The sequence below is a fragment of the Desmodus rotundus genome, chromosome 5, assembly GCF_022682495.2.
Source record: "Desmodus rotundus isolate HL8 chromosome 5, HLdesRot8A.1, whole genome shotgun sequence".
NCBI lineage: Eukaryota > Metazoa > Chordata > Mammalia > Chiroptera > Phyllostomidae > Desmodus > Desmodus rotundus.
Window position 1 is genome coordinate 40,079,714 of NC_071391.1, and position 10,545 is coordinate 40,090,258.

Below are 10,545 nucleotides of genomic sequence, written 5' to 3' on the forward strand. Positions count from 1 at the left end.
TTCTTGGTTAACTGTTCATATTTTGCTGTTTTCTTTTGAAAAGAGAAACTGTTGTCCTGAGGCTAGAAAAGGTTTTCCATTTGCAGCAGGCCTCTTGACAAGGTGGGAAACAATTAAGAAATAAGTCAGTAGTTTTTGTGCCCGTTGGTACATATCAGATAGGGATAATAACACCTGTCCCCCGCCCCAGGGAGATGGTGAAGCAATTGAGTGATCTCTTTTTGGTTGCTTGCATTTGAAATCATAGAAAAAATTCAGACTCGAGGACCTTTTAAAAGAAAGAACTATCCTTTCTAGGCAATTCTTGGAAAGTTTCTTTAGAAAGAAAGCCTTTTTTGGAAAGCATTCTGGGGTTTGGGAACTTCTACCATCAGAAATTCTGAAGTCATTCAATTACATATAACAGAAACTGAACTCAAGCCACCTTAGGTGAAAAAGAAAAGGTTATTGTTTCACTCTTCTAAAACCTGAAAACGATGGTGTTGGCTTCCAGGATACAAGATCCATCAGGAATTATCATTGGATTTGAGAAATTCTACTAGGTGCATGTTGCTTGAGTAGAGAAGGTGCACGCTTGGAAGTAATGGAGTGCCCTGTTTGGCCATGTGCATAAGAAAACATTGAAAGCTAGTCTTCAAAGACAGAGGACACAAAAACAGCTATGCAGAGATAGAGATGAGAGAAGGTAAGAGCACTATCAGGATCCTGATTCCTGATGATTTTCCAAATCCTGTTTCCTTTCCTTTTGTATCCTGGCTACCTTGGGGCTTTGCTGCAACACATTCACTTTATACCAGTTTGAAGTGAATTTCTCTAGCTTGTAACCCAAAGAATCATGACTACTGTGGACTCATTTTTTTGTGTTCCCTGCCCGCCCTAAAATGCATATGTTGAAGCCCCAGTCCCCAACGTGAGGTATTAGTAAGGTATTTATATGAGGTTATGAGGGTAGAGCTCCCATGATGCCATTAGTGCCTTTCAAGGAAGAGGAAGAGATACCAGAGCTCTCTTTCTCTGCTGTTGGAGGACAGAGCAAGAAGGCAGCTATCTACAAGACAAGAAGAGAGTTCTCACCAGGAACTGAATCAGCAGGCACCCTGATCTTGAACTTCCCAGCCTCCCAAACTGTGAGAAACAAATATCTGTGGCTTAAGCCACCTAGTCTATGGGTATTTCGTTACAGCAACCAGAGCTGACTAAGACATGACTGAGATAATTAAGAAAATGAATGACAGCCTTTGCTAGGGACTTTCTGCACAATGTTTTCTTTGCATTCTTGAATCTCTGTGATCTCCCCGCCAATGGGTTCTCCTTTTACTTCCCTGACAGTTCTTTTCAGTATCCTCCACTGTTTTCTCCATTTGCCATAAACAGGTGACCTATAAGATTCTGTTCTTGGCCATCTCCTCATCTCTCTCTACCCTCTTTGCTGAATAACTCTATCTACTAATACAATTTTCTTTCTCACCATAAGCTGATGACTTCCTCATTTATTATTTATAGCCAAAAAGTTTGCTGAGTTTTAGGCCCTAATTTACAGTCTCCTGAAATATATCCCCCCCAAGATAATCTGCAAAAACTATAAAATGTCCCAAACTGAATTTTTGCTTTTCCTAATCTAGTCTCAAATTTTCCAGCCTCAACCACCAATAGCTCCCACGCTGAAACTATCTCACAAGCCATACTCTCTGTGGGCATTACCGGTCTTGGAGCCTTCCATTCCCAATCCTCTTCTCCTCTCTCCTAGGCTCCCTTTCTTGGTACCCTGTTCCTATGTCGGCCTTGTTCCCATTCTCAGTTTCTTATATATATCCTGTCTTGTCCCAATATTCATCCTCCTTTCAAAAAAAATTGATTTGAGAGAGAGAGATGTCAATTTTTTTTTGTTCCACTTATTTTTGGATTCATTGGTTGATTCTTGTATGTGCCCTGGTTGGGGATCGAGCCCACAACCTTGGTGTATTGGATGATGCTTTAACCAACTGATGCTTCTACCCAGTCAGGGCCTCATCCTCTGTCTTTCAGCCTTGCTGAATATCTCTTTTCCTGGTTATGTCTTCCATTAAAAAAAAGATTTTATTTATTTATTTTTAGAAGGGAAAGGGAGGGAGGAAGAAAGGGAGAGAAACATCAATGTGTAGTTGCCTCTCACACTACCCCTACTGGGGACCTGGCCAACAACCCAGGCATGTGCCCTAGACTGAGACCCTTTGGTTCCCAGGCCTGTGCTCAATCCATTGAGCCACACCAGCCAGGGCTGTCTTTCATTTTTATACCTCCATGATTTGCTTATGGTTTCCCTTTCCCTGGAATTCTATTTCCCCATCTTTGTCCTATCTAAATCCTGTTCACTTTTCCAAATCCAACTTAAATGCTAATTCCTCCATGCAGCCTTCTGTCAGGACCAAGCGTTCATTTCTTGGGGCTCCCACAGAGTCACTAGAACTAATACTACAACCTCAGTTGAGTTATTGCTCATTACGTGTTTTCCTTTCTCTCCTGGGAGAGTGTAATTGTTCTTAAGGAAAGGACCTTTCATAACAAACAATATATGGCATGCTTCAGATGCTCAATAATATTTGCCAAATTGAGTCATAGAAGAAATTAACTGAAAAAAGTGCAGAAATCAGTTTTATTTTTCTGCAGAAAAAGTGCAGAAAAGTGTAAGAGGCAATATAGCTTAAGAAAATCATTAATACTTTGGGGGACTACTTTCTGATATATAAACTCTTAGCTGTTAAAAATGGAGTGAGAGACTGTGGCTCAAACCTATGTCTTGGCCTCGCCCCTTCCTCCCTGAACAACATGAGCTTCAGCACTTGCTCCAGCTTCCCCATAAATTACCGGACCCTGGACTATATGCAGTCGCCACTGGCCCAGCCAGCCAGCAGCACAGCCCGCATCTATGCAGGCACCAGGGGCTTAAGCTCCCAGATCTCCATGTCCCACTCCACCAGTATGTGGGGCAGCTGGGGGTCCAGAGCTCTGGCTACAGGGATAGCCAGGGGTCTGGCGGACATATGGGGGCATTCAGAGAGAAAAGGAGACTATGTAATGCCTGAATGACTGCCTAGCCTCCTACCTTGAGGGTGAGGAGCCTGGAGGCTAGATATTGGAGACTGCAGAGAAAAATCCAGGAACACCTGGAGAAGAAGAGACCCCAGGTGAGAGACTGGGGACATTATTTCAAGTCTATCAAGGACCTGAGGGCTCAGATCTTTGCAAGTTCTGTGGACCATGCCCACATCATTCTGTAGATTAACAATGCCCATCTTGCTGCTGATGACTTCAGAGTCAAGTGTGAGAGGGAGCTGGCCATGTGCTAGTCTGTGGAGAGTGATGTCAGTGGGCTCAGAAAGGTCACTGATGACATCAGTATCACTCAGCTGCAGCTGGAGACAAAGATCAAGGCTCTCAAGGTGGAGCTGTTCTTCATGGAAAAAACAAACAAACAAACAAACAGACAAACAAACAAAAAACCACGAGGAAGAAGTAAATGGTCTACAAACCAGATAGCCACCTCTGGGTTGATGGTGGACTTGGGTGCTCCCAAATCTCAGGACCTCAGCAAGATCATGGTGGATACCCAGACCCGGTATGATGAGCTGGCCCAGAAGAACTGAGGAGCTAGACAAGCACTGGTCCCAGGAGAATGAGGAGAGCACCACAGTGGTCACCTCACAAACCACTGAGATAGGAGCTGGTGAGATGACATTCACAGAGCTGAGACATATGATCCAGTACTTGGAAGTCAACTTGGACTCGATGAGAAACCTGAAGGACAGTTTGGAGAACAGCCTGAGGGAGGTGGAGACACACTATGCCATGCAGATGGAACAGTTCAATGGGATCCTGCTGCACCTGGAGTCAGAGCTGGCCTAGACCCGGACAGAAGGGCAGCACCAGGCCCAGGAGTACCAGGCTCTACTGAATATCAAAGTCAAACTGGAGGCTGAGCTTTCCACCTACCATTCCCTGCTGGGAGAAGGGAAGGACTTTGATTTTGCTCATGCCCTAGACAACTGGCACTCCATGCAATGCATCCAAAAGACTACCACCGCATGATTGTGAACAGCAAAGTGGTGTCTGGGTTCAATGACACCAAAGTTCTGAGGTGGTAAGGAAGCAGAAGTAGGACACCTCTGGAGGGGGAGGGGCACGGAAGCCTAATAAAAAGTTCAGAGATCACCCTGGCCGGTGTGTCTCAGTTGGTTGGAGCGTGGTCCTGTAGCTGAAAGGTTGCAACTTCGTTTCCTGGTCAGGGCACATACTAGGTTGTGAGTTCATCCCAAGTCCGGGTGCAGGTGTGTGCCACCCCTGGTCTGGATGCCTATGATCCCTGGTCTGGTGCAGATCCCCAGTCTGGGTCCATGAGAAAGTAACCAATCAATGCCTCTCTCACATCAGTATTTCTAGCCCTTCTTCTCTCTTTCTCTATAAAAGCAGATGAGAAAAGATGTCCTTGGGTGAGGGTGAAGAAATGTTCAGAGATCATTAAAAATAAATGGTAATAGCACATATAGCAGATGCCCTCTTAACTCTTCTGGGAGGTGATTGAATTTGGCCTTTATTGTACATTCCAAGTGATTCTTACCTTTAAAATGTGTTTTGAATACGCTAAGATTTCTTGGAATTCGTATCCTGAGAGATTTTGTTATTTGAGTAAGCAGAAGAGAGAACTCCGAACTGACAAATTACATTGTCTTGACACTGGCTTACAGAGAAATCCCAACCTATTAGGGTATAAGAAGCAATAGTGCACATTGGTTGGGAGCCTGGCTCTGCAGCAGGACTGCTGGGGTCTGAATTAGGCAAATTAACTTCTCAATTCCCTCTCGTGCAGTGGAGGTTGTAGTAATGGACCTACCTCACAAGGTTATTATGAGGATTAGACAGAGTAATTTATGTAAAGTTCTTGACAGGTTAAGCACACAGTAAGCATTCAGTAATTATTAGGTGTTATTATTATTACGGATTACCCCTCTCCTGTACCTTAGTGACATCTTGGGCAGCTTCTGTGACTACTAAAATTCAGTTCTGTCTGACCTAAAATGTCAGGTTTATGATTGGTTCAAAGCTCTCTACCTCCCCCTACATAAGCTAGACTTATGGCAGGAGGAGACTGGTTGACTTCCAATCCTTCTCCCACCCTAGTACCTTGGAGGGCAGGTGCAGGCTGGGCCATCCCCGGGGCCACCTTGTCCGCTTCCCTGTTTTCATGATGGGGCCAGGGAGAAGAATGAGGCAGTCAGAACTCTTCTCGTGTAGCTAGTTGCCTCTTGTTGGGGAGGCATCCCTGAAATTTACTACTCGGGTTCATTTTGTTCTGCTGCTGCTGTGGCTTCTAATGAACTGGTAGCCTCCCCCTGGATGGGTGCACCATCTCCTTAAGCGCAAAGTTCAGATACCTCTTTAGTATTAGATTATTGAAGCACAGTTGACGCTGGAGACGAGACTGAAAACAATGCTTGATTTTGTTGTTGTTGCTGTTCTGACAAGCAGGGGCTGTTTACAGTCAGAACACTCTTGTTTCCCACAGTGCCCGCTAAATGACCTCCCAGGGCGGATACGTAATAGAGTGCAGTGCGGCTGAAGGAGGTCAGGGAGCAGGCCAGATGCTACTCAAAGGGCTTCTGGATTTCGGGTACTTTAAAGAGAGCAACAACCCCAAATAATATTTGTTAAACATCTACTAAAGCGAGGTACTTAGTATACATGACCTATTCTGTGTGATAAGAAGGATTATTAGTTACATTTTACAGAAGAGGAAAGTGGAGGTAAGAGGAATTAAATCAGTTGCCGTTATTTATGAGGGCCCTGTTTCTTATACTAATTTCCACACTGATCAAGAAAAAATCTAGTTAAGATTTCAGAGAGACAACATTAATGAAATCATATTTTGAACTTTTAAGATATAGCTGTGTTTGCTAATGTTAATTTTTTCTTCTGCCATGATTGGTTTGGCTCAGTGTTTTGGGCGTCATCCTGCCAACTGAAAGGTCACCAGTTCTATTCCCAGTCAGGGCACGTGCCTAGGTTGCGGGCCAGGTCCCTGCTTAGGGACATGTGAGAGGCAACTGGTTGGTGTTTCTCTTAACGTCTATGCTTCCCTCGCCTTTGCCCTCCCTTCCTTTCTCTCTAAAAATAAATAAATAAAATCTTTTAAAATTTTTTAAATGCTTTTTCTTCTGATGCAAACATATATCTTTACTTTGTGTCAATTCACCACAACTATAACATCCATAAAATGTCTTTTTGGCACAACTTGAAGCTGGCAATAGACATGATAATCCCAATTCATTTTTCTTTTTCTTTTTGGCAAGAATGTAATTTATTGAAAATTTAAAATCCTCTTTTTAAAATTAAATTTATTGGGGTGAAAAATCCTCTCTTTAAGTCCTTAAACAATTATTCTCCAAAGCTGTAAACTTAATCACCTACCTATACAGTTATACATAAATAAGTATTAAAAGCCTGCTGTGTACCAGGCAATGTTCAAGGTGCTGGAGTACCGTAGTATCCAAAGCAGACATGGTGCTTAGGCCTTACCTAATGAGACAGACAATAATCAAATAAGCAACATGGTCAACAAAGGGCGCTGTGGAGCCGGATGTGACCCCGGCTCTAACTGCAGCAGTAGCTTCGGCAGCTGCACCTACCGGTGGCTTCCGAGGCTCCTGGGTCTTTGCAGGTTGAGGAAAGGATCCGATCCCCTCCTTCCTCAGGTATAAAGTGTCTTAATAAGATGGCCTTGAAACAATGGAGGAGCAGAAAGTGAAGAGGAGGAGTCCTAAGTCTTTTAGTGCCCACTCAGGTTGTAAAGTGATGGGGGGAGGCGCCTTTACAGTTAGTTAAAGCACAGGGCTTTCAAATCCTGCGTAACAGTCAACTTCACAGCGACAACAGTTAAAAAGAGTGATGAAAGAAAAGACGAAACCTCAGGGTGGAGAAGGAAAAGGTGCTCAGTCAACTCCGATTCAGCATTCCTTTCTTACCAATGTCTCTGACGTTCAGGAGATGGAGAAGGGGCTTCTCAGCCTTTTGAATGATTTCCACTCTGGAAAACTTCAAGCATTCGGAAACGAATGTTCCATTGAACAGATGGAACATGTTCAGGAAATACAGAAAAATTAACTCGCTTGAATTTGGATCTCTACGGGGAGTTATAGGAACTTCCTGAGGATAAGAGGAAAACAGCTAGTGACTCTAACATGGATAGGCTGCTGTCTGACTTAGAAGAATTGAATTCTTCCATACAAAAACTCCATTTGGCAGATGCACAAGATGTTCCAAATACTTCTACCAGCTAAAATGAGGTGCCATTGCTTTCTTGTGGTTTGAAGACAAGCAGCATTCTTTACTTTTCCAGCTGAATCCAGTGGCAGAATCATCTTCCACAATAAGGAATTAAAGCAATTACCGTGCAAGTGCGATGATTGCTTTCACATACTGCTTTTAGTAAAGTTGACTCGCTGTAATTCACTGTAACTGGAGAACTTGGCCTTGTGGAAGACTTAATCAGGAAATGTGATGCAGAGGCTGTGCTGCTATGCTTACCACTGTTGCCTTCTGGGGTTATACCTGAAATGCACTGTGCTAAATGTTACCCATAGGGCTGAAGGATTTACCCGTCTTGAGCCCACCGAACTTATTCCACTCTTGATCCTCGGTTGACGATGTGCAGGCTTTTTGTGGCAGCTCAGCTTCACTTTACGTCGGATAGTCAGGACACACCGATTTTCCAGTGGCCGGTGATAACAAAATGTTCAAGGAGTATTTGTGAAATTTGCTATTTTCAATAAAGTGACTGTTTTAAAAAATTAAACAAATAAATTTTATAATTTCAGATGATGTGATGTGAGAAAAATACTAAGACTAAGTGTCATGAAACAGAGCAATGGGAGGAGGGCAATATTAAATAGGATAGTCAAGAAGGACTGACCTTTCACTGAAACCTGAATCAGGAGGAAGCAGCCAGTCAAAGATTTGGGAAAAGGGATTAGGTTTAGGATTAGGGTCAGGGGCTAGCAGCTGCAAGGTGCAAGAGCCTGAGGACTTATTTGGCAACTTTTAATGTTTTGGATACTGAGAACGAAGTCCTCTCTTCATTCCCCCCACTCTCGCTAAGAGAGCACAGCAGTTAATACGGTGCAAGATTGGAAGATTTGCTTAACTTCTAGAAGGTAAAAGACCTGATATGGAAATAAGCAGAAACCAGGAAGAAAACAAAAGTGAATTAGAGCCTACAAGTGTACCAGGCCTACTAAGAAATTTTTCTTTCTTTTTTTAAAAAAGATTTTATTTATTTATTTCCAGACAGAGGAGAAGGGAAGGGGAAAAAGAGGGAGAGAAACATCAGTGTGTGCGTTGCCTCTCACAACCCCCCCCCCCCCCCCCCCCCCGCCCCGGGGACCTGGCCTGCAACCCAGGCATGTGCCCTGACTGGGAACTGAATCGGCAACCATTTCGTTTGCTGGCCGTGCTCAATCCACTGAGCCACACCAGCCAGGGCAGAAGTTTTTCTATCATAAAAGTAAATTTTAGGAAAGTTGATTTAGTTTTGTTGACTCAATAAAGTTATTAACTAGCAAAGAATCCGCCCTGAGACACATGTCTATGCTTAGTGCATCACTTTATTTATAACTAAATGTTTCCTGAAGTAAAATAGGAACCAACTACTTTGCTCTCTGAATTAATGCTTCTCAGCAGAGAGCCAACAGTGGACTGTCTTACATTTGTGGTAAACTACTTTTACCATGCATCAAGGCAATAAAAATAGTTTTCATGTGATTATGTCTTTGGAAGTCTGGCACAGAATGTTATTTCACTTAGTGAGTGTGGTGTGACAGCTGTAAATATTCACATTCCAGCTTAATGCTTCAATATTGTATTTTCAGTGTGACTGAGTGGCTGACTTTTTCTGGCTTTGACTGCCTTTTCCAGAGAAGCTGGCATGCAGACAAATCTTCTGTGACACTGTCACAGAGAGATGCTGACAGATCTCTGTCTCTCAGAGATTCTAACTCAGCAGAGTTCCATCCAGACATGCTGGACACAGGCATGTGTGTCTGTGGCCTATGGGAGAGTCCTCTCATTTCTAACATCTTGCCAGCAGCAAAGAGGCATAGAGAGCCTCTTGGGATGGAAATTCTGCCTCGGAACTGGCATGCTACGTATGGTAGGAAGGCACTGAGCCAGTTTAGGGCAGGGAGTTGTTATGCAAGGAAGCCAGAAGTTGTGTAGCAGGCTGGAGAATCACATTTTTCTCATTATATGGTTGGGTCATTGAGGAAGTGCTTAACAAACAACTGGTAGTGTTCAGGTGCTCTCCTTGATATTTGTGACGTGAAGATGAATGCCTAACTCCAGGAATTCACCCTAACTTGTTTGGGGAAATAGCCCATAACTGCCAGCTTTGTTTTTAGCCCTGTTTGTTGCTAGCCATAGATTCACCCCACCCCAAGGCTTCATTCAATGAATTTTCAACTAGTCTTTATCAAGTACTTCTTCCGTACCAGTCAGTGTGGCCTGCTTAATATATACAGAAATAAACAAGACAAACGATTGTTCTAAGATTAATATTGTACACACAAATGTGTTATAATGGTTATCTTGGGGGAGCAGAATTAAATGCAGATATGGACAAACTCAATTCATGTGTTTTTATCTTTACTATTTGAACTTTTGTAACAACTTTTTGGCAATAATTTTTTGTGTCTCAACAAAAATCTTCTAAGCATTTGTTTGTGTCACACTGTCTTCTGAGCTTTGAGAAAAGAACAGTGAATGAAGCAGAAAAAGTCCCCCGTCCTCATGGAACTTCCATTCCTTTTGGAGAGGCAACACGAAAACAAAAAATCCAAACAAATGTTCCACATAATGTAATGATGATTGATGAATTATCCTATGGAAAAAATAATTTTTTAAATAAAAATGTTCATTTAAAAGTTATAATATTCTGATTTGTTCAGATGATCTTGACTTGTTCGAGCCTAAGGTTCTACTCTGGCCTGGGCAAATAGCAGCACAGAGAGAAGTGGGCCAGAGGGCCAAGCCTCAAAGCTTTGAACTATTTGGATTCTTGGCCAGCACCCTCTCCACCCAGCACAAATGAAAAGGCAGCCAAATCTGCCTGCATTCTGTTGTCAAAATAGTGATGTCAAATCAGGGTTTGACCTGGCTCTCTGCTTTTGACCAGAACCCAGGCCTTTTTCCTCTAGTGTGGGTGACAGTGGGTGACAGTATTTAAGGTGTTGACCTTGCCTATCCCACATCCATAGCCTGCTTCTTCTTTCCAGCTTCACCGGCTGGTTTCCAGGGACCTGATCCCACTGGCTTCTGCCTGCCTTTGTCTGACAGCTGCCTGAACACTGGGACTTAAAAATTAGTTCTGAATGCCTGAGTCCACCCATCACATTCCAATCTATTTTTAGAGCATCTCCCATCTTTGGGTCCCTGAGAAACTGCTCCTTTTTTTTTGTTTTTAAACTGTTTCCATTCTCAGTTCATGCAGAGGTCTCACCTGGAAATGCAACGTTTAGGGGT

At 43.2% G+C, this 10,545-nt stretch overlaps 1 pseudogene; it reads left to right on the top strand.

The window, feature by feature from the left end:
* The first annotated feature begins 6,756 nt into the window (after window positions 1-6,756).
* LOC112303228 (coiled-coil domain-containing protein 28A pseudogene) lies at window positions 6,757-7,310 on the top strand (annotated as a pseudogene).
* Window positions 7,311-10,545: the final 3,235 nt, after the last annotated feature.